Raw genomic sequence first — 25,589 nt, 5'->3', positions numbered from 1 at the left:
CTTTGCTGTGTTTTATATTCCTGTACATCACTATTTGGGTTGTATGCATTTTTGTCTTTCGTGTTCATATTTGAAACATTCAATAAACGTGTTCTGAAAAAGTATATAAACTCTTGTCTTGTTTGTTTTTTCGTGTCACAAGTGACATTTCTCATACCATGGCTACCTCTGCTGTCTCTGCTCCCTCTTCCTCTACTGTCAAAGTCATCGACGAACACTTAGATCGTGCCAGTTGGGAGGCTTTGTATCTTCGCCATCCCTTTAACATGCTCATTGCTGGACCTAGCGGTTCAGGCAAAACCGAATTCGTCAAACGTTTGATCGAACATAAACATCATTTGATCGATCGGCCCCCTCAACGGATCGTGTGGTGTTACAAAGAGTGGCAATCGGCGTACAGCCTCTTGCGAGAAAGTCAAGGCGATTCCATCGTGTTTGTGGAAGGCATTCCTAAAGAAGACGACGGCATCGTCTCTGACTCCCGTCTAACCCATTTGGTCATTTTCGACGACATGTTAGGAGAAGACGAAGAAGAAATTAAATTGTGGTTTACGCGCAAAGGGCATCACCGTAATGCCAGTGTCGTTTACATCACCCAAAATTTGTTTCAACAAAGTAAAGCCCATCGCACCATCAGTCTCAATGCGCATTACGTGGTCTTGTTTAAAAGCCCTCGAGATAAATCGCAAGTGCAAGTCTTAGCCAAACAGTTAGGAACGCCTTGGCTGACTCAGGCGTACGACGATGCCACTCAAACGCCACACGCCTATTTACTCGTCGATTTGAAACCTACGACCCCCGAGGATTTGCGATTTCGTACCCACTTGTTTCACCACTGGTGCCAAGACGGAGGGCCTGTCCTGTACACGTCTCCGTCCTCGACTTCATTTCACTCCCCATGAAAAAAATCTATAAAAACCTCAGACCCTTTTTCGTCTGTCTCACACAGTGTGAACATGACGTCCCTTCAGTCGCATCTTCCCGTCAAATTGATTCGTGCCTTGTATGGCATCAGCCGAGAAAAAGATCCACAAACACGAGCCCGTGTCTTAGAAGCTAGTCTCAAAGAAGTCTTACGATGGTTCACGGTGACGGCACGTCAATTACTCCAAGGAATCATTCAGATTCCTCATCAAACCCAACGCTTTTTCGATCGAAACAAAGTCGCTTTGGTCCAACTGGCCGATCCCCGCATCGACACTCAAACCAAAAAACAAATCATTTTGAAACCTGGAGGGAGCGGTACTCTAGGAGGGGTCATCATTCGCTCACTCTTAAGATGGGATCCTAATGCCCCCAAAGTTATCCCCAAGACAAAAGTCCAACGAAGCCCCAAGAAGAAAAAGAAAAAGACCAGGTCCCCAAGAAGAATAACTTCTCCAGTGGCAGGACCCTCCTCTTACCAGACACCACCACCATCACCCCGGAAAAAGAAAAGAAGCCCCCAGAAAAAGAAACAGAGAAAAAGTCCCCAGAAAAAGAAAAGTCCACAGAAGAAGAAGAAAACTAGTCGCAAGAGAGGCACTTCGGCCAGGACGCAACCTTACACTCGCAAGCCACGACCTGCCACAGCGTCTCCGGCAGCCTCACGTTTGTCCACTTCTCCGTTGATGTCACCAGGAACTGAAGAGTACTTGGAGACGTTGATCACACCAAGAACTTCTCCGTTGATGACCCCCAAAAGAACTTCCCCAGTGGCAGGACCTTCCAATTTAGCGGCAGTGGCTGCTGCTCACAAAGTACCTTCTCCCAAAATCAAAGTCCATGAAAGATCGGGCATGTTACAAAGTTTACTGGATTTGTCCAAGCAAGAACTGGCTCGATTTAGTCCGTTACGTACCCCTGCACGACGTGTCATGCCTGTCCTCAAACTGATAAAACGTAAAGACAATCAGTGGCGACGAGTTCCAGTATAAAAAGACCTGTGACCAAGTCGGGGGTATCAGTGAACTTGTAAAAGATGTCACCTCCAAGAAGCCACAAAAGAAAGAGACAAAGGCAGACGCGTCATCCGACAAAGCGCTTAGCCAAGCATCGACGTTACCCTAAAAAAAGACACAGTCGTTCCAAGAAAAAGAGGCGTCAACAAAGGGGAGGATTCCTTGGCGATTTTCGGAAAAACATTGTCAGCTTTATGACAAAGCGATAGTCCCAGAAAAAAAAGATAAAAGGGTGTGCGTTAAGTCATCGACGTTAGTGTCTGTTCGGTGAATGTCCCGGAACCCACAAGCAAAAATGTCACCCTCCAGAAAACCCCAAGGAAAAAAAAGGAAAGGACTGCCACCACGTTTAGCCAAACATGGGGACCTGTTATCTGTCCTGTCCAAAGCTTCTCCACCCCTACGAAAAAAACTCATTCAAACGGCCTCCAAAGAGGTCATCGATACCGTGTGCGAATGTTGTTTGAACGTTTTGAAAGGCACGATCCCTTTGTCCAAACACCAGAAACAATGCTTAGGCAAACATCGTCACGTTCTTCGGAAAATGGTTCAAAAGAAAATTCCCATTCGTCAAAAAAAGAAGATGTTGGTCCAACGTGGAGGCATTTTACCTCTCTTGTTAGGCCCCATACTAAAAGGAGTCTTGGGAACCATGTTGGGAGGACTGATGGGAGCAAGATAAAAAGGCCTTCGGAAGTCCCAATATCTCAGAATTCATCCCTGACAACCCCATGGAAGGACGAAAACTAGCTTTAGTGCCTTACAAACGATGGATGGAATACCATCGGTGGCAAGAACAACGCACCCCGCATTTACCTCCCAATCCCAATTTGAGCGAAATGTCCCAGTTACAACACGAATTGCAGTCCTTGATGGATCGCCAAGATTTGTCCGAAACAGAAAAATCGCAAAAGTACGGTCAACTCTTGCAACGATTGCAACTCTTTCACCAGAAAGCTTTAGACGAAACAGCTCTACCCACTCTGAAAGATTTTAAGACCTTGATGAAAAGTCCAGCACCATCACCAGTACCAGTACCAGTACCAGTACCAGTGGTCAAGACAGAAAAAGGAGAAGAAGAAGAGGAAGGGTTTCTAACTCCACCAGAAAAAGTACGCAAGTTAACAACACCACCTACCTCCAGAATTGGATGGATTAAAAAGATGATGGCCACCCCTTCTTCATCACAAGAGAAAAAGAAAGTGAAGACAGAAGTGAAACAAGAACAGATATCCCCTGCACAAACATCCTCCTCCTCTTCGACACCTATTGCTGGTCGCACACGCAAAGCCTTGCAATCCAAGAAAATACCCCAAGAGAAAAAGAGTAGCCTCTTCCAAGAGTGGGTGCCTTATTAGCACATCAACCAACACAAAAAATGGAAAAAGTCTTAGCCAGCATTTACTACGATCCCTCCCATCCTGCAGGTTACGCAGGAGTTCAAAAATTGTATCGTGCTGCCAAAACTCGACTGAAAAGTCTCCGTTTACCTCAAGTGCAACGATGGTTACAAGAACAAGCTACCTACACTTTACACAAACCCATTCGACGCAAGTTTGCCAGAAGTCGCACCCAAGTGGAAGGCATCGATCATCAATGGCAAGCCGATTTAGCCGATGTCTCTCATTTGGCCAGCTACAATCGCGGCTACAAATATTTGTTTTGTGTCATCGACGTCTTTTCCAAATTTGCCTGGGTCGTGCCCTTGACTTCCAAATCGAGCAGCGAGTTAGTGCGAGCCCTGCAACGGGTGTTGAAACAAAGCGGTCGTCGCCCTCTTCGATGGCAAACGGACAAAGGCACCGAATTTCTGAACCAAGCTTTCCAAAAAGAATTAAAGAAACGTGACATTCATTTTTTTACCACCGAGAATCCCGAAACCAAAGCCAGTATCGTGGAACGTTTTCAACGTACTTTGAAAGAACGCATGTGGAAATATTTTACGCATCACCACACTCTGAAGTACATCGACATCTTACCGCACCTGGTGCAAGCGTACAACCAATCTTACCATCGAAGCATCGGACGTGCCCCGCAAGACGTGACTCCCGACAACGAAGTGCTGGTGTTCGAGCGCCTGTTCGGTACGTCCCCGACGAGGGCTGTCCCCAAGAAAAGTGGAGAGTTGACCGTGGGAGATTGGGTGCGCATTGGCAAAACCAAACGCACTTTCGACAAAGGTTACTTACCTAACTGGACGACCGAACTGTTTCGCGTCACTGGACGAGTACATGGCCGTCATCCTGCCGTCTATAAATTGGAAGACATGAACGGAGAAGTACTCAAAGGAACGTTTTATTTGCCCGAGTTACAACGTGTCACCAAAAAAGAAGACGACGTGTACGACATCGAAAGCATTCACGAACGCAGAACCCGTAAAGTGGGCAAACGACGTGTCAAAGAAGTCAAAGTACGTTGGAAAGGATATCCACCCAGTTTCGATTCTTGGATCGACGCTTCGCAAGTCATCGACTATAAAAAGAAGAAGTGACCATCATGCCCTTTCACACAGCAGCAGACGCAGCTACGTCGACCAGTCCTTCTTCCCCTAGTTCTTCTGTGCAAGATTTACAAAAACAACCCTTGTGGGTGTGGTGTGGAGAACGTGTGCCTAAAACGCAAATCGTCTTTTTCTGCCAAATCTTCGTGGTGTATTGTGTCATCGGGGCAGCCATCGCCAATTTGAGTTTGCAACAAGGAGACAAACAATTGTGGACCATTTTATTGAGCAGTTGCATCGGTTACCTGCTTCCCAATCCCTCCCTGAAATTCTCCTCGAACGGGAACGTTGTGTCCAGTGCCAGTGCCAGTCACCACTCCAACAACCACAACCAGAACCCCATTTTGGGCGGAGACACACCTCTGACATCCACTAATATTCCCTCGGACAGCCACAGAACTCTGGAATTATGAGTCACCAAAACCAATTTTACTTAACCTTACCCAGTGACAGTTCCATGGAGGTGTTTCCCCACAACACGTTGTGCTGTTACACGGCCAAATTACCTCAGGCCATCCCCTTAGATCACGAAGCCCATTGGGAAGTGGCTTTAGTGGAAATCATTCACCCGACCCAAGTCCTCAATGTCATTCCCAATCAAAATTTTTTTAATGTGGAAGTTCATGACGAGTCATTGCAACAGGAGTTGAATAAGAAAGTCACGTATGACAATAAAATCTATAATGAGAAAACTCAAAAATGGACCTACCACTTTTTAATTCCCCCAGGTTATTATTTCAGTGGTCAACATTTGGTCAACGTCATAGCTGCCAAGTTTAATGGCGTGTTTGGGAAAGCTTTGGAGCATGCCAAAATAAGTGTCACCATGGAGTACCACAAAGTAGCTCGTCGCTTCTCGATGAGATTTGAGCGGAGTAAAATCATGTCCATTTTATTTTGTCCTGAATTGTTTGACATGTTGGGCGGAGACATGAACCTGAGAATGAGCATACTCAAGAACAACGAATTACCCATCGTTTACGACAACGAGTCTTTTAGCAAGTTATTTCGTACCCCAGTAGAACTGAACCAAGGACTGAATTTGATGTTCGTGTACTCCGATGTGGTGGAATACAACGTGGTGGGACACACCTCCGTGCCGTTACTGCGTGTCATTCCTTTCAAAGTGGATTCTGCCGCAAACGCTGACGAGGAAGGTGGAAACACTTACCACGTTCACCGCGAATTTGTCCATCCTCATTATTTGCCGGTCAGCAAGTCGTATTTGGACACGGTCAACATTACTATAAAAGGAGATTTGGGACAAAATATTCCATTCACCAAAGGAAAAGTCACGGTGAAACTCCATTTTCGAAAACGGTTCTCTCACGATTCGTAAGCAAGTCATGTATCCAGTGTACCAAGGGGTTGCACGACAGCGAGGACACGGTTTAGGAGATATGTTAAAATCGGCCTTTCGTTCGGTGGCCCCGGTGTTGAAACCGATGGTGACACGCGGATTGCACGCCTTGAAAGATGCGGCACTAACGCAAGGCAAAGAATTTCTCCAAAATGTCATCATCGACAAACAAAACCCTAAAGAAGCCTTCATGAGGGCAGGCAAAAATGTCCTGCTGCAAACGGGTAAAGACATTTTAGGCCGACGAGACACACCTATAAATGCCCTGCACGCTACCGAGTCAGGCATTCAGCAAGGACAAGGCAGAAAGAGACGACGAAGAAAACACCCTTTCACCAGACTTCAAGCTAGAAAAGCCAAGAAAAGAAGAACCGTTCGAGACTTAGACGTTTTCGATTATTGAGACACAGAAAAAATGATGCACCGAGAGTCATGTGCTTGTTCCAAGACGGAACTGGATATGTTTGCCATGCCCCCCACCATGATGACGATGCAAGAATCCCAGTGGGTGGAATTTCATCCCGTCTCCTCTTTGACGGATTCCGCTCCCATCGAGTTCGAAATCAAAGGACAACCCGAAGATTACATCGATCTGAATAGCAGTTACCTGTATTTGAAAGTCAAAGTGATCAAAACTGACAACACCAATCCTGGAGCCAATGATAGGGTAGCGCCCGTCAACAATTTCATGCATTCCTTGTTCAGCGAAGTGGACTTGTACTTGAATAACAAACTGGTCAGCAGCAGCATGGATACTTACCCATATCGTGCCTACTTGGAAAATCTCTTGACGTACGGAAAAGAAGCCAAGAATACTCATCTGGATGCTTGCGTGGTATGGAAACCTGACACGGCAGGTGCAGGCACGTTTAGCGACACAGCCCTGACAGAAGATGACAATCCTCACAATGTGGGGTTTAACACACGTAGAACTAAAATTTTGCAAGGACGTAGTTTAGAACTGATGGATCGTTTGCATTTGGACATGTGGTTACAAGAAAAGTATTTACTGAACGGAGTTGATATTCGCCTGAGACTGAATCGTAGCACTGCCGCTTTCCATTTGATGGCCCATGCCAACGAATACAAAACTGTTATCCAAGAAGCCAGACTTTACGTACGCCGTGTGGAAGTGTTACCTAAAGTGGGAAACGACATCAGTCAGACGTTGAGCAGAACGACCGCCAAGTATCCCATACGACGTGTGGAAGTGAAAACGTTCACCATTCCTGTTGGACAGCGATCCATGATCGAAGATCATCTGTTCCAAGGACAGTTACCCAAGCGTTTGATCGTTGGTATCGTCAGGAATTCAGCTTTCAATGGACTTCATAACGAAAATCCTTTTGAGTTTCGACACTCTAGCGTGTCCAAAATCGAAGTCAGTCGTGACGGCAAGACCTTGTGTACACGACCCTTTGAGCCTAACTTTGCCCAGAACAATTACTTGAGATCGTACTTGTCCCTGTACGAAGCCACCGGACAGTTAGGAACCAATACCAGTCACGGTATTACGTACGAAGATTATGCAGGAGGCTACGCTTTGTGGGCTTTCGATTTCACTCCAGACCAAGGCAGCGACGAGGGACATTTCCACCCTATAAAATCTGGCCAGATTCGTGTGGAAATTCAGTTTGCAAATCGAGACCCTGCTGATCCAACGTTGAACGTGATCCTGTATGCAGAATTTGACAATACAATAGAAATCAACAGTTTGAGAGAAGTCATTCTAGATTACTAGAAGCCATGGAAGACTGTTATCCCTCTTTACCTAGTGAAGAAACTTTGGACATGAAATGTGAGGAGACCGTGGAAGGAGAATCCCAAGACAAAGACGAAGAAATTGTCATGATGAAGTCGAGATGGCCAGAACAAGAAGCTCATTTAGTCTCCTGTTTTGCCAAACACTTGGTCGACAAAATGACGGAATTGATCAAGAAAAATTGTTATGGATGTCAAAACGATCATCCCAGTCAAATTCAACACGATAAATGCCTGATGTTGAGTCAAGAAGAAAAATTGGACGAGTATCTGGACGAAGCTTGGAGTCTCATCTCAAACAAAGACGTGTTGCACCAGTGGTATAAAGACTTGCGTGAACATTCTTGTCCACCATTAACCACTCAAGAGATCCATCGTATCGAAGCTCTCCTGAATCAGAGTGAGGAAACAGAACGAATAACCGTTTATTCGTCAGACATTTTCAAGCAAAAAGTCAGGATCGAATTGACGACTTATTATTACCTGTGAAGAAGAAAAAAAACACAAATCAATGGATACCTGGGAACTTTATTACCTTTTGAACCATAGTTCGTATACGGCTTCTTGGAATCCTGTCGTCTGTGCTAAAGATGAACTCCCTCATCGCAAACCTAAAGACCATCAAGCTTACGTGATCAACACGGACGAAAGTCATCTCCCAGGAACCCACTGGGTAGCCGTCTACTTTCCTCAAGAAGGATGTGTGGAATATTTCGATTCGTACGGATTGCCCCCTTTGGAAGACGATATCATCGACTTTATGAGAAGAAATGCTCAAACCACCCGATTCAATAACGTGAAATTACAAGGCACAGATTCCTTGGTGTGTGGACAGTACTGTGTGTATTTTCTGCATCATCGCAGCCTGGGCTATTCCTTAGAACATTTAGTGACTCATTTTGATCCTCGTTCTTCTGCTAGAAACGATGTGAAAGTAGATCGATGGTTTTGTGACCATTATGCTTATCTTTTGTCTCAAGCTAGGAAACGTAGTGTCCATCAATGGCCTAATGATTTCCAACAGTGGAAATCACAATTTCATTCACAACGTTGTCAGCCCTGTTTAAAGTAGATTGTCCATTGAGAAAAAAGTTTGTGATTTGAAAAAATTATTTGATGTTATAGTGTTGGATTATTGTTAAAAATGTTAGAGTTGTTGTTTAGTGTTAAGTGATTTTTGAATAAAAAAATGTTGTGTTTTGAAAAAATGCCTTTGTCTTTTGTTTAGCTATAAGAATGTTGAATTGATGCTCTTTCATTTCTTACTATCCCTCTCATGACAATCACTGAACGTTGCGAATCGAAAATCGTGTGGGGATGTTTTCCTTCACGTCCGCGCTTTCACTATAATAACCGGGGTTGTTTCCAGTCTAGCCATCCATTGTCGACTCATCCTCCTAAGAAGATGTGCTCCAAACTAGCTAAGCTCAACGAAGCCTACGTGAATTTGCATAGGGTCAGACACAGTCTGATACCGAAGCCAGAAGAAATAGAGAATGTGAGAATGTTAAAAATCACTGAAGACCTGATAGAAGAGCTCTTCAGAGAAGAAGTGAACAGGGAAAAAGAAGAATGGACGGAGAAGTACAGACTTCAGAGACAGCAGCAACAGCAGCAACAACAGCAACAGCAGCAACAACCTGAAGCTGACAGAGGCTTTGTCGATTGTCGTATCGACACCAAAGAGTTCTTCTTCTCTTTCCGAAGAAGCAGACCTATCGCCAGAAAGTCTATCCTCAGAGGACATCGCATTCTTAGAAACTAAAAAAGAATGCCATAGCAAAAAAAACAGCCCTTTTCAGGGCTACCCCAATACTCTAGAAAAGAAGTAATGATCCATTTGCCAATGTGTGTAGGTAGAGTAGTGTGAAAATAAACACTAACTCTTTCTTAAAAATTTTGAGGGTATGTGTTGGTGTGTTTGTGTTTGTAAGTGATAAAGTAGGTTGGTGTGGATAGTAGATTAAAATGATGTTAGTTTGTTTTTTTGGGCTGCTTGAGGTGTATATTTGGGGGTTAGATTGGATTGCTTTGAGTATGTGGATAGTCTATTGAAGTGATGGGTAGCATAAAAAAGTGAGCGAGTGTTTCTTTTAGGTCCGCGCGTTGTTGTTGTTTTTTTTGGTCATGATCTAGGTAAGATGAATTTTATGTTTTTAGGGGGATGTTTTCCTTCACGTCCGCGCTTTCAGTATAAATTGAAACTCGTTCGGCAGTCCAGCTACCCTTGTTGATTGATCAACACAGCCAGAAGAATGACTAGCAGAATAGTGAAACTGTTAGAACTCCAGATGCACCTGGAATATGCCAGGCGGATAGTAAACGAACTATCAGCGGAGGCTATAGTAGAAGAAGCAAGAATAAAGAAGGAAGAAGAGGAGAGAAGACAGAGGGAAGAGGAGGAAAAGAAAAGAGAAGAGATGATGTCGTTTAATATTCCTGAAACAGAGGATTGGGGTGCTGAAGCGAATCATCCTCCCTCTGCGCTCCCCAGAAGAAAGGTGAAAGAAGACTGGGGAAGAAGATGCGTGTGCGGCGCCAGGCCAGGAAGGTGCAACCATTAGATAGGTGCATCTGGAGTTTAAAAAACAGCCCTTTTAAGGGCTACCCAATAGTCTAGAAAAGAAATAACTATTAATTTGCCAATGTGAGTAGGTAGAGTAGTGTGAAAATAAACACTAACTCTTTTTTAAGATAGTGTGAGGGTATGCGTTTGTGTGTTTGTGTGTTTGTGTTTGTAAGAGCTCAGGTATGACTGTGTGAATAGTAGATTATGGGTTTCTTAGCGTATGTGAAGAGTAAATTTAGGGTTTTATTATATGAAATGAGAAAGTAGGGGGATGTTTTCCTTCACGTCCGCGCGTTGTTGGGTCATGATCTAGGTAAGATCATTTTTATGTTTTTAGGGGATGTTTTCCTTCACGTTCGCGCTTTGAGTATAAAACTAACAGTGTTGGCCATTGGAACCCATTCTACGGAATAAGCAAACAAGAAGATGCCAGCAGCTTCAGCTTTATATAACGATCTTATGGGAAGTTGGTATTGGATGGTAGATGGATTGAGTGTAGTAGAAAGGGTTGAACAGGAATGGAGGTATGCAGTGACAAAAGACTTCGTCTCAAGACAAGTAACCAGCCTCCACTTATCCGTAAATATTGTAAAAGAAATGATACAGGATGAGGAGAAGAGAATCAGAGGTTTAATTAACCCAACGTATGTCAAAGTGGGTAAGTTAAAAGAAGCGATAGATCATGTGACGAGTGCAAGGTGCTTTCTAGAAGACATTGTAGAATGGACAGATTGGTGTTTCGCGAAGTGGGGGTTAGAAAAACTTAAGAAAGCTGAAGAACTAATGAGGAATGTGCTGACCGAAGAGGTCAAGAAGATCAAGGAAAAGTGGTTAAAGGAAAGAAAAGAAGAAGAAAATAGAAAAAAAAGGGATGAATTCGAAAAACTGAACACAAACTGGATGAAAATCCAAGAGAAGTTCCGGGCCATGGGCCACCCGGACTGGTTGCCGGAAACAGAAAAGAAAAAGAAGAAAGGAATGATGGACAAAATAAGAGGATGGTGGAAGAAGTTAAGAAGTTAAAAGAAGAAGAAGAAAAAACCCAAAGGCCCTTTTCAGGGCCAGCCATATTTCTCGAAAAGAGATAGCCTTTCCATTGCCTACCCCTTTTTTTAAAAAAAATTTTTTTAGAATTTAAAAAAAAATCCCATGTTAAATTCCCCTTGTACGTAGAGTGACCCACGATTTATTCCCATGTTAAATTCCCCTTGTACGTAGATTGACCCACGATTTTTCGCCATGTTAAATTTCCATTGTACGTAGATTGACCCAGGGGTCCCTGTAATGCTAATTCCCATTGTACGAAGGGTGACCCCATTCACTACTTCTGCTCGACTTCCTTTATTTAGTCGCAAATTTCTCGAAATCGGCTCCACGAATTTTCTTCAAATTTTTTCTGCTGTTAGATAGGGGTCCTGTTTCAAAACGGTATAAGCGGCATCGAAATCAAAGTCCTCGAAGTAAAGTTTCCATGCGTACAAACTATTGATACCGTTAATTAACATTTGCGTTTTTTTCATAGCCCGTAACCCCTATGGCTCCCCTTATTTTGCTGTTTCGTCTGCACGAAATTCGTCAGGACTTTCTTCATCGGTGGACTCTATCTTCTAGAGATAAAATAATCCATGGAGGACTCATGTGAAGATTTATAAAGAGGGGACTAATGGCTCACATGTATATAATCTTACGGCATGTGATCTGATCGACTTCCTTTATTTAGTCGCAAATTTCTCGAAATCGGCTCGACGAATTTTCTGCAATTTTTTCTGCTGTTAGATAGGGTTCCTATTTCAAAACAGTATAAGCGGCATCGAAATCAAAATCCTCGAAGTAAGGTTTCCATGAGTACAAACTATTGATACCGTTTATTAACATTTGCGTGTTTTTCATAGCCCGTAACCCCTATGGCGCCCCTTATTTTGCTGTTTCGTCTGCACGAAATTCGTCAGGACTTTCTTCATCGGTGGACTCTATCTTCTAGAGATAAAATAATCCATGGAGGACTCATGTAAAGATTTATAAAGAGGGGATTAATGGATCACATGTATATAATCTTACGGTATGTGATCTGCACGACTTCCTTTATTTAGTCGCAAATTTCTCGAAATCGGCTCCACGAATTTTCTTTAAATTTTTTCTGCTGTTAGATAGTGGTCCTATTTCAAAACAGTATAAGCGGCATCGAAATCAAAATCCTCGAAGTAAGGTTTCCATGAGTACAAACTATTGATACCGTTAATTAACATTTGCGTGTTTTTCATAGCCGGTAACCCCTATGGCGCCCCTTATTTTGCTGTTTCGTCTGCACGAAATTCGTCAGGACTTTCTTCATCGGTGGACTCTATCTTCTAGAGATAAAATAATCCATGGAGGATTCATGTGAAGATTTATAAAGAGGGGACTAATGGCTCACATGTATATAATCATACGGCATGTGATCTGCTCGACTTCCTTTATTTAGTCGCAAATTTCTCGAAATCGGCTCGACGAATTTTCTTCAAATTTTTTGTGCTGTTAGATAGGGGTCCTATTCCAAAACAGTATAAGCGGCATGGAAATCAAAGTCCTCCAAGTAAGGTTTCCATGAGTACAAACTATTGATACCGTTTATTAACATTTGCGTGTTTTTCATAGCCCGTAACCCCTATGGCGCCCCTTATTTTGCTGTTTCGTCTGCACGAAATTTGTCAGGACTTTCTTCATAGGTGGACTCTATCTTCAAGAGATAAAATAATCCATGGAGGACTCATGTGAAGATTTATAAAGAGGGGACGAATGGCTCACATGTATATAATCTTACGGCATGTCATCTGCTCGACTTCCTATATTTAGTCGCAAATTTCTCGAAATCGGCTCCACGAATATTCTTCAAATTTTTTCTGATGTTAGATAGGGGTCCTGTTTCAAAACAGTATAAGCGGCATCGAAATCAAAGTCCTCGAAGTAAAGTTTCCATGCGTACAAACTATTGATACCGTTTATTAACATTTGCGTTTTTTTCATAGCCCGTAACCCCTATGGCTCCCCTTATTTTGCTGTTTCGTCTGCACGAAATTCGTCAGGACTTTCTTCATCGGTGGACTCTATCTTCTAGAGATAAAATAATCCATGGAGGACTCATGTGAAGATTTATAAAGAGGGGACTAATGGCTCACATGTATATAATCTCACGGCATGTGATCTGATCGACTTCCTTTATTTAGTCGCAAATTTCTCGAAATCGGCTCGACGAATTTTCTGCAATTTTTTCTGCTGTTAGATAGGGTTCCTATTTCAAAACAGTATAAGCGGCATCGAAATCAAAATCCTCGAAGTAAGGTTTCCATGAGTACAAACTATTGATACCGTTTATTAACATTTGCGTGTTTTTCATAGCCCGTAACCCCTATGGCGCCCCTTATTTTGCTGTTTCGTCTGCACGAAATTCGTCAGGACTTTCTTCATAGGTGGACTCTATCTTCAAGAGATAAAATAATCCATGGAGGACTCATGTGAAGATTTATAAAGAGAGGACGAATGGCTCACATGTATATAATCTTACGGCATGTCATCTGCTCGACTTCCTTTATTTAGTCGCAAATTTCTCGAAATCGGCTCCACGAATTTTCTTCAAATTTTTTCTGCTGTTAGATAGGGGTCCTGTTTCAAAACAGTATAAGTGGCATCGAAATCAAAGTCCTCGAAGTAAAGTTTCCATGCGTACAAACTATTGATACCGTTTATTAACATTTGCGTGTTTTTCATAGCCCGTAACCCCTATGGCTCCCCTTATTTTGCTGTTTCGTCTGCACGAAATTCGTCAGGACTTTCTTCATCGGTGGACTCTATCTTCTAGAGATAAAATAATCCATGGAGGACTCATGTGAAGATTTATAAAGAGGGGACTAATGGCTCACATGTATATAATCTCACGGCATGTGATCTGATCGACTTCCTTTATTTAGTCGCAAATTTCTCGAAATCGGCTCGACGAATTTTCTGCAATTTTTTCTGCTGTTAGATAGGGTTCCTATTTCAAAACAGTATAAGCGGCATCGAAATCAAAATCCTCGAAGTAAGGTTTCCATGAGTACAAACTATTGATACCGTTTATTAACATTTGCGTGTTTTTCATAGCCCGTAACCCCTATGGCGCCCCTTATTTTGCTGTTTCGTCTGCACGAAATTCGTCAGGACTTTCTTCATAGGTGGACTCTATCTTCAAGAGATAAAATAATCCATGGAGGACTCATGTGAAGATTTATAAAGAGAGGACGAATGGCTCACATGTATATAATCTTACGGCATGTCATCTGCTCGACTTCCTTTATTTAGTCGCAAATTTCTCGAAATCGGCTCCACGAATTTTCTTCAAATTTTTTCTGCTGTTAGATAGGGGTCCTGTTTCAAAACAGTATAAGTGGCATCGAAATCAAAGTCCTCGAAGTAAAGTTTCCATGCGTACAAACTATTGATACCGTTTATTAACATTTGCGTGTTTTTCATAGCCCGTAACCCCTATGGCTCCCCTTATTTTGCTGTTTCGTCTGCACGAAATTCGTCAGGACTTTCTTCATCGGTGGACTCTATCTTCTAGAGATAAAATAATCCATGGAGGACTCATGTGAAGATTTATAAAGAGGGGACTAATGGCTCACATGTATATAATCTCACGGCATGTGATCTGATCGACTTCCTTTATTTAGTCGCAAATTTCTCGAAATCGGCTCGACGAATTTTCTGCAATTTTTTCTGCTGTTAGATAGGGTTCCTATTTCAAAACAGTATAAGCGGCATCGAAATCAAAATCCTCGAAGTAAGGTTTCCATGAGTACAAACTATTGATACCGTTTATTAACATTTGCGTGTTTTTCATAGCCCGTAACCCCTATGGCGCCCCTTATTTTGCTGTTTCGTCTGCACGAAATTCGTCAGGACTTTCTTCATCGGTGGACTCTATCTTCTAGAGATAAAATAATCCATGGAGGACTCATGTGAAGATTTATAAAGAGGGGACTAATGGCTCACATGTATATAATCTTACGGCATGTGATCTGCTCGACATCCTTTATTTAGTCGCAAATTTCTCGAAATCGGCTCCACCAATTGTCTTCAAATTTTTTGTGCTGTTAGATAGGGGTCCTATTTCAAAACAGTATAAGCGGCATCGAAATCAAAATCCCCGAAGTAAGGTTTCCATGAGTACAAACTATTGATACCGTTTATTAACATTTGCGTGCTTTTCATAGCCCGTGACCCCTATGGCGCCCCTTATTTTGCTGTTTCGTCTGCACGAAATTCGTCAGGACTTTCTTCATCGGTGGACTCTATCTTCTAGAGATAAAATAATCCATGGAGGACTCATGTGAAGATTTATAAAGAGGGGACTAATGGCTCACATGTATATAATCTTACGGCATGTGATCTGCTCGACTTCCTTTATTTAGTCGCAAATTTCTCGAAATCGGCTCGACGAATTTTCTTCAAATTTTTTCTGCTGTTAGATAGGGGTCCTGTTTCAAAACAGTACAAGCGGCATCGAAATCAAAATCCTCGAAGTAAGGTTTCCATGAGTACAAACTATTGATACCGTTTATTAACATTTGCGTGTTCTTCATAGCCCGTAACCCCTATGGCGCCCCTTATTTTGCTGTTTCGCCTGCACGAAATTGGTCAGGACTTTCTTCTTCAGTGGACTCTATCTTCTAGAGATAAAATAATCCATGGAGGACTCATGTGAAGATTTATAAAGAGGGGACTAATGGCTCACATGTATATAATCTTACGGCATGTGATCTGCTCGACTTCCTTTATTTAGTCGCAAATTTCTCGTAATCGGCTCGACGAATTTTCTTAAAATTTTTTCTGCTGTTAGATAGGGGTCCTATTTCAAAACAATATAAGCGGCATCGAAATCAAAATCCTCGAAGTAAGGTTTCCATGAGTACAAACTATTGATACCGTTTATTAACATTTGCGTGTTTTTCATAGCCCGTAACCCCTATGGCGCCCCTTATTTTGCTGTTTCGTCTGAACGAAATTCGTCAGGACTTTCTTCATAGGTGGACTCTATCTTCTAGAGATAAAATAATCCATGGAGGACTCATGTGAAGATTTATAAAGAGGGGACTAATGGCTCACATGTATATAATCTTACGGCATGTGATCTGCTCGACTTCCTTTATTTAGTCGCAAATTTCTCGAAATCGGCTCGACGAATTTTCTGTAATTTTTTTCTGCTGTTAGATAGGGGTCCTATTTCAAAACAGTATAAGCGGCATCGAAATCAAAATCCTCGAAATAAGGTGTCTATGAATCCAAACTTTTGATACCATTTATTAACATTTGCGTGTTTCTCATAGGCGGTAACCACTATGGCGCCCCTTATTTTGCTGTTTCGTCTGCACGAAATTCGTCAGGACTTTCTTCATCGGTAGACTCTATCTTCTAGAGATTAAATAATCCATGGAGGACTCATGTGAAGATTTATAAAGAGGGACTAATGGCTCTCATGTATATAATCTTACCGCATGTGATCTGCTCGACTTACTTTATTTAGTCGCAAATTTCTCGAAATTGGCTAAACCAATTTTTTTAAAATTTTTTCTGCTGTTAGATAGTGGTCCTATTTCAAAACAGTATAAGCGGCATCGAAATCAAAATCCTCGAAGTAAGGTTTCCATGAGTACAAACTATTGATACCGTTAATTAACATTTGCGTGTTTTTCATAGCCGGTAACCCCTATGGCGCCCCTTATGTTGCTGTTTCGTCTGCACGAAATTCGTCAGGACATTCTTCATCGGTGGACTCTATCTTCTAGAGATAAAATAATCCATGGAGGATTCATGCGAAGATTTATAAAGAGGGGACTAATGGCTCACATGTATATAATCCTACGGCATGTGATCTGCTCGACTTCCTTTATTTAGTCGCCTATTTCTCGAAATCGGCTCGACGAATTTTCTTCAAATTTTTTGTGCTGTTAGATAGGGGTCCTATTTCAAGACAGTATAAGCGGCATCGAAATCAAAGTCCTCCAAGTAAGGTTTCCATGAGTACAAACTATTGATACCGTTTATTAACATTTGCGTGTTTTTCATAGCCCGTAACCCCTATGGCGCCCCTTATTTTGCTGTTTCATCTGCACGAAATTTGTCAGGACTTTCTTCATAGGTGGACTCTATCTTCAAGAGATAAAATAATCCATGGAGGACTCATGTGAAGATTTATAAAGAGGGGACTAATGGCTCACATGTATATAATCTTACGGCATGTCATCTGCTCGACTTCCTTTATTTAGTCGCAAATTTCTCGAAATCGGCTCGACGAATTTTCTTCAAATTTTTTCTGCTGTTAGACAGGGGTCCTGTTTCAAAACAGTATAAGCGGCATCGAAATCAAAATCCTCGAAGTAAGGTTTCCATGCGTGCAAACTATTGATACCGTTCATTAACATTTGCGTTTTTTTCATAGCCCGTAACCCTTATGGCTCCCCTTATTTTGCTGTTTCGTCTGCACGAAATTCGTCAGGACTTTCTTCATCGGTGGACTCTATCTTCTAGAGATAAAATAATCCATGGAGGACTCATGTGAAGATTTATAAAGAGGGGACTAATGGCTCACATGTATTTAACCTTACGGCATGTGATCTGATCGACTTCCTTTATTTAGTCGCAAATTTCTCGAAATCGGCTTGAGGAATTTTCTTCAAATCTTTTCTGCTGTTAGATAGGGTTCCTATTTCAAAACAGTATAAGCGGCATCGAAATCAAGATCCTAGAAGTAAGGTTTCCATGAGTACAAACTATTGATACCGTTTATTAACATTTGCGTGCTTTTCATAGCCCGTAACCCCTATGGCGCCCCTTATTTTGCTGTTTCGTCTGCACGAAATTCGTCAGGACTTTCTTCATCGGTGGACTCTATCTTCTAGAGATAAAATAATCCATGGAGGACTCATGTGAAGATTTATAAAAAGGGGACTAATGGCTCACATGTATATAATCTTACGGCATGTGATCTGCTCGACTTCCTTTATTTAGTCGCAAATTTCTCGAAATCGGCTCGACGAATTTTCTTTAAATTTTCTCTGTTGTTAGAAAGGGGTCCTTTTTCAAAACAGTATAAGCGGCATCGAAATCAAAATCCTCGAAGTAAGGTTTCCATGAGTACAAACTATTGATACCGTTTATTAACATTTGCGTGTTTTTCATAGTCCGTAACCCCTATGGCGCCCCTTATTTTGCTGTTTCGTCTGCACGAAATTCGTCAGGACTTTCTTCATCGGTGGACTCTATCTTCTAGAGATAAAATAATCCGTGGAGGACTCATGTGAAGATTTATAAAGAGGGGACTAATGGCTCACATGTATATAATCTTACGGCATGTGATCTGCTCGACTTCCTTTATTTAGTCGCAAATTTCTCGAAATCGGCTCCACGAATTTTCTTCAAATTTTTTCTGCTGTTAGATAGTGGTCCTTTCTCAAAACAGTATAAGCGGCATGGAAAGCAAAATCCTCGAAGTAAGGTTTCCATGAGTACAAACTATTGATACCGTCTATTAACATTTGCGTGTTTTTCATAGCTGGTAACCCCTATGGCGCCCCTTATTATGCTGTTTCGTCTGCACGAAATTTGTCAGGACTTTCTTCATAGGTGGACTCTATCTTCTAGAGATAAAATAATCCATGGAGGACTCATGTGAAGATTTATAAAGAGGGGACTAATGGCTCACATGTATATAATCTTACGGCATGTGATCTGCTCGACTTCCTTTATTTAGTCGCAAATTTCTCGAAATCGGCTACACGAATTTTCTTCAAATTTTTTCTGCTGTTAGAAAGGGGTCCTGTTTCAAAACAGTATAAGCGGCATCGAAATCAAAATCCTCGAAGTAAGGTTTCCATGAGTACAAACTATTGATACCGTTCATTAACATTTGCGTGTTTTTCATAGCCCGTAACCCCTATGGCGCCCCTTATTTTGCTGTTTCGTCTGCACGAAATTCGTCAGGACTTTCTTCATCGGTGGACTCTATCTTCTAGAGATAAAATAATCCATGGAGGACTCATGTGAAGATTTATAAAGAGGGGACTAATGGCTCACATGTATATAATCTTACGGCATGTGATCTGCTCGACTTCCTTTATTTAGTCGCAAATTTCTCGAAATCGGCTCCACGAATTTTCTTCAAATTTTCTCTGCTGTTAGATAGTGGTCCTTTCTCAAAACAGTATAAGCGGCATCGAAATCAAAATCCTCGAAGTAAGGTTTCCATGAGTACAAACTATTGATACCGCAAATTAACATTTGCGTGTTTTTCATAGCTGGTAACCCCTATGGCCCCCCTTATTTTGCTGTGTCGTCTGCACGAAATTTGTCAGGACTTTCTTCATAGGTGGACTCTATCTTCAAGAGATAAAATAATCCATGGAGGACTCATGTGAAGATTTATAAAGAGGGGACTAATGGCTCACATGTATATAATCTTACGGCATGTGATCTGCTCGACTTCCTTTATTTAGTCGCAAATTTCTCGAAATCGGCTCGACGAATTTTCTTTATATTTTTTCTGCTGTTAGAAAGGGGTCCTGTTTCAAAACAGTATTAGCGGCATCGAAATCAAAATCCTCGAAGTAAGGTTTCCATGAGTACAAACTATTGATACCGTTCATTAACATTTGCGTGTTTTTCATAGCCCGTAACCCCTATGGCGCCCCTTATTTTGCTGTTTCGTCTGCACGAAATTCGTCAGGACTTTCTTCATAGGTGGACTCTATCTTCTAGAGATAAAATAATCCATGGAGGACTCATGTGAAGATTTATAAAGAGGGGACTAATGGCTCACATGTATATAATCTTTCGGCATGTGATCTGCTCGACTTCCTTTATTTAGTCGCAAATTTCTCGAAATAGGCTCGACGAATTTTCTTTAAATTCTTTCTGCTGTTAGATAGGGTTCCTATTTCAAAACAGTATAAGCGGCATCGAAATCAAAATCCTCGAAGTAAGGTTTCCATGAGTACAAACTATTGATACCGTTTATTAACATTTGCGTGTTTTTCATAGCCCGTAACCCCTATGGCGCCCCTTATTTTGCTGTTTCGTCTGCACGAAATTCGTCAGGACTTTCTTCATCGGTGGACTCTATCTTTTAGAGATAAAATAATCCATGGAGGACTCATGTGAAGATTTATAAAGAGGGGACTAATGGCTCACATGTATATAATCTTACGGCATGTGATCTGCTCGACTTCCTTTATTTAGTCGCAAATTTCTCGAAATCGGCTCCGCGAATTTTCTTCAAATTTTTTCTGGTGTTAGATAGTGGGCCTATTTCAAAACAGTATAAGCGGCATCGAAAGCAAAATCCTCGAAGTAAGGTTTCCATGAGTACAAACTATTGATACCGTTAATTAACATTTGCGTGTTTTTCATAGCCGGTAGCCCTTATGGCGCCCCGTATTTTGCTGTTTCGTCTGCACGACATTCGTCAGGACATTCTTCATCGGTGGACTCTATCTTCTAGAGATAAAATAATCCATGGAGGACTCATGTGAAGATTTATAAAGAGGGGACTAATGGCTCACATGTATATAATCTTACGGCATGTGATCTGCTCGACTTCCTTTATTTAGTCGCAAATTTCTCGAAATCGGCTCCACGAATTTTCTGTGAATTTTTTCTGCTGTTAGATAGGGGTCCTATTTCAAAACAGTATAAGCGGCATCGACATCAAAATCCTCGAAGTAAGGTTTCCATGAGTACAAACTATTGATACCGTTTTTTAACATTTGCGTGTTTTTCATAGCCCGTAACCCCTATGGCGCCCCTTATTTTGCTGTTTCGTCTGCACGAAATTCGTCAGGACTTTCTTCATCGGTGGACTCTATCTTCTAGAGATAAAATAATCCATGGAGGACTCATGTAAAGATTTATAAAGAGGGGATTAATGGCTAACATGTATATAATCATACGGCATGTGATCTGCTCGACTTCCTTTATTTAGTCGCAAATTTCTCGAAATCGGCTTCACGAATTTTCTTTAAATTTTTTCTGCTGTTAGATAGTGGTCCTGTTTCAAAACAGTATAAGCGGCATCGAAATCAAGATCCTCGAAGTAAGGTTTCCATGAGTACAATCTATTGATACCGTTCATTAACATTTGCGTGTTTTTCATAGCCGGTAACCCCTATGGCGCCCCTTATTTTGCTGTTTCGTCTGCACGAAATTCGTCAGGACTTTCTTCATCGGTGGACTCTATCATCTAGAGATAAAATAATCCATGGAGGACTCATGTGAAGATTTATAAAGAGGGGACTAATGGCTCACATGTATATAATCTTACGGCATGTGATCTGCTCGACTTCCTTTATTTAGTCGCAAATTTCTCGTAATCGGCTCGACGAATTTTCTTTAAATTTTTTCTGCTGTTAGATAGGGGTCCTATTTCAAAACAATATAAGCGGCATCGAAAGCAAAATCCTCGAAGTAAGGTTTCCATGAGTACAAACCATTGATACCGTTAATTAACATTTGCGTGTTTTTGATAACCGGTAACACCTATGGCGCCCCTTATTTTGCTGTTTCGTCTGCACGAAATTCGTCAGGACATTCTTCATCGGTCTTCTCTATCTTCTAGAGATAAAATAATCCATGGAGGATTCATGTGAAGATTTATAAAGAGGGGACTAATGGCTCACATGTATATACTCTTACGGCATGTGATCTGCTCGACTTCCTTTATTTAGTCGCAAATTTCTCGAAATCGGCTCGACGAATTTTCTGTAAATTTCCTCTGCTGGTAGATAGGGGTCCTGTTTCAAAACAGCATAAGCGGCATCGAAATCTAAATCCTCGAAGTAAGGTTTCCATGAGTACAAGCTGTTGATACCGTTTATTAACATTTGCGTGTTTTTCATATCCCGTAACCCCTATGGCGCCCCTTATTTTGCTGTTTCGTCTGCACGAAATTTGTCAGGACTTTCCTCATAGGTGGACTCTATCTTCTAGAGATAAAATAATCCATGGAGGACTCATGGGAAGATTTATAAAGAGGGGACGAATGGCTCACATGTATATAATCTTACAGCATGTTATCTGCTCGACTTCCTTTATTTAGTCGCAAATTTCTCGAAATCGGCTCGACGAATTTTCTTTAAATTTTTACTGCTGTTAGATAGAGGTCCTGTTTCAAAACAGTATAAGTGGCATCGAAATCAAAGTCCTCGAAGTAAGGTTTCCATGAGTACAAGCTATTGATGATGTTCATTAACATAAGAGTGTTTTTCATAGCCCGTAACCCCTATGGCGCCCCTTATTTTGCTGTTTCGTCTGCACGAAATTCGTCAGGACTTTCTTCATCGGTGGACTCTATCTTCTAGAGATAAAATAATCCATGGAGGACTCATGTGAAGATTTATAAAGAGGGGACTAATGGCTCACATGTATATAATCTTACGGCATGTGATCTGCTCGACTTCCTTTATTTAGTCGCAAATTTCTCGAAATCGGCTCCACGAATTTTCTTTAAATTTTCTCTGCTGTTAGAAACGGATCCTATTTCAAAACAGTATAAGCGGCATCGAGATCAAAGTCCCGGAAGTAAGGTTTCCATGAGTACAAACTATTGATACCGTTTATTAACATTTGCGTGTTTTTCATAGCCCGTAACCCCTATGGCGCCCCTTATTTTGCTGTTTCGTCTGCACGAAATTCGTCAGGACTTTCTTCATCGGTGGACTCTATCTTCCAGAGATAAAATAATCCATGGAGGACTCATGTGAAGATTTATAAAGAGGGGACTAATGGCTCACATGTATATAATCTTACGGCATGTTATCTGCTCGACTTCCTTTATTTAGTCGCAAATTTCTCGAAATTTGCTCCACGAATTTTCTTTAAATTTCTTGTGCTGTTAGATAGGGGTCCTATTTCAAAACAGTATAAGCGGCATCGAAATCAAAATCCTCGAAGTAAGGTTTCCATGAGTACAAACTATTGATACCGTTTATTAACATTTGCGTGTTCTTCATAGCCCGTAACCCCTATGGCGCCCCTTATTTTGCTGTTTCGTCTGCACGAAATTGGTCAGGACTTTCTTCTTCAGTGGACTCTATCTTCTAGAGATAAAATAATCCATGGAGGACTCATGTGAAGATTTATAAAGAGGGGACTAATGGCTCACATGTATATAATCTTACGGCATGTGATCTGCTCGACTTCCTTTATTTAGTCGCAAATTTCTCGTAATCGGCTCGACGAATTTTCTGTAAATTTTTTCTGCTGGTAGATAGGGGTCCTGTTTCAAAACAATATAAGCGGCATCGAAATCAAAATCCTCGAAGTAAGGTATCCATGAGTACAAACTATTGATACCGTTTATTAACATTTGCGTGTTTTTCATAGCCCGTAACCCCTATGGCGCCCCTTATTTTGCTGTTTCGTCTGGACGAAATTCGTCAGGACTTTCTTCATAGGTGGACTCTATCTTCTAGAGATAAAATAATCCATGGAGGCCTCGTGTGAAGATTTATAAAGAGGGGACTAATGGCTCACATGTATATAATCTTTCGGCATGTGATCTGCTCGACTTCCTTTATTTAGTCGCAAATTTCTCGAAATCGGCTCCACGAATTTTCTTTAAATTTTTTCTGCTGTTAGATAGGGGTCCTTTTTCAAAACAGTATATGCGGCATCGAAATCAAGATCCTCGAAGTAAGGTTTCCATGAGTACAAACTATTGATACCGTTAATTAACATTTGCGTGTTTTTCATAGCCTGTAACCCCTATGGCGCCCCTTATTTTGCTGTTTCGTCTGCACGAAATTCGTCAGGACTTTCTTCATCGGTGGACTCTATCTTCTAGAGATAAAATAATCCATGGAGGACTCATGTGAAGATTTATAAAGAGGGGACTAATGGCTCACATGTATATAATCTTACGGCATGTGATCTGCTCGACTTCCTTTATTTAGTCGCAAATTTCTCGAAATCGGCTCCACGAATTTTCTGTCAATTTTTTCTGCTGTTAGATAGGGGTCCTATTTCAAAACAGTATAAGCGGCATCGAAATCAAAATCCTCGAAGTAAGGTTTCCATGAGTACAAACTATTGATACCGTTTATAAACATTTGCGTGTTTTTCATAGCCCGTAACCCCTATAGCGCCCCTTATTTTGCTGTTTCGTCTGCACGAAATTCGTCAGGACTTTCTTCATCGGTGGACTCTATCTTCTAGAGATAAAATAATCCATGGAGGATTCATGTGAAGATTTATAAAGAGGGGACTAATGGCTCACATGTATATAATCTTACGGCATGTGATCTGCTCGACTTCCTTTATTTAGTCGCAAATTTCTCGAAATCGGCTCGACGAATTTTCTTTAAATTTTTTCTGCTGTTAGATAGGGGTCCTATTTCAAAACAGTATAAGCGGCATCGAAATCAAAATCCTCGAAGTAAGGTTTCCATGAGTACAAACTATTGATACCGTTTTTTAACATTTGAGTGCTATTCATATCCCGTAACCCCTATGGCGCCCCTTATTTTGCTGTTTCGTCTGCACGAAATTCGTCAGGACTTTCTTCATCAGTCGACTCTATCTTCTAGAGATAAAATAATCCATGGAGGACTCATGTGAAGATTTATAAAGAGGGGACTAATGGCTCACATGTATATAATCCTACGGCATGTGATCTGCTCGACTTCCTTTATTTAGTCGCAAATTTCTCGTAATCGGCTCGACGAATTTTCTTCAAATTTTTTCTGCTGTTAGATAGTGGTCCTATTTCAAAACAGTATAAGCGGCATCGAAATCAAAATCCTCGAAGTAAGGTTTCCATGAGTACAAACTATTGATACCGTTTATTAACATTGCGTGTTTTTCATAGCCCGTAACCCCTATGGCGCCCCTTATTTTGCTGTTTCGTCTGCACGAAATTCGTCAGGACTTTCTTCATAGGTGGACTCTATCTTCTAGAGATAAAATAATCCATGGAGGACTCATGTGAAGATTTATAAAGAGGGGACGAATGGCTCACATGTATATAATCTTACGGCATGTTATCTGCTCGACTTCCTTTATTTAGTCGCAAATTTCTCGAAATCGGCTCGACGAATTTTCTTCAAATTTTTTCTGCTGTTAGATAGAGGTCCTGTTTCAAAACAGTATAAGCGGCATCGAAATCAAAATCCTCGAAGTAAGGTTTCCATGAGTACAAACTATTGATAATGTTCATTAACATTTGCGTGTTTTTCATAGCCCGTAACCCCTATGGCGCCCCTTATTTTGCTGTTTCGTCTGCACGAAATTCGTCAGGACTTTCTTCATCGGTGGACTCTATCTTCTAGAGATAAAATAATCCATGGAGGACTCATGTGAAGATTTATAAAAAGGGGACTAATGGCTCACATGTATATAATCTTACGGCATGTGATCTGCTCGACTTCCTTTATTTAGTCGCAAATTTCTCGAAAT

Source organism: Sinohyriopsis cumingii, chromosome 15 (genome assembly GCF_028554795.1).
Source record: "Sinohyriopsis cumingii isolate HCF-2022 chromosome 15, ASM2855479v2, whole genome shotgun sequence".
In the NCBI taxonomy this organism is placed as follows: Eukaryota; Metazoa; Mollusca; class Bivalvia; order Unionida; family Unionidae; genus Sinohyriopsis; species Sinohyriopsis cumingii.
This window is presented reverse-complemented; position numbering follows the sequence as displayed.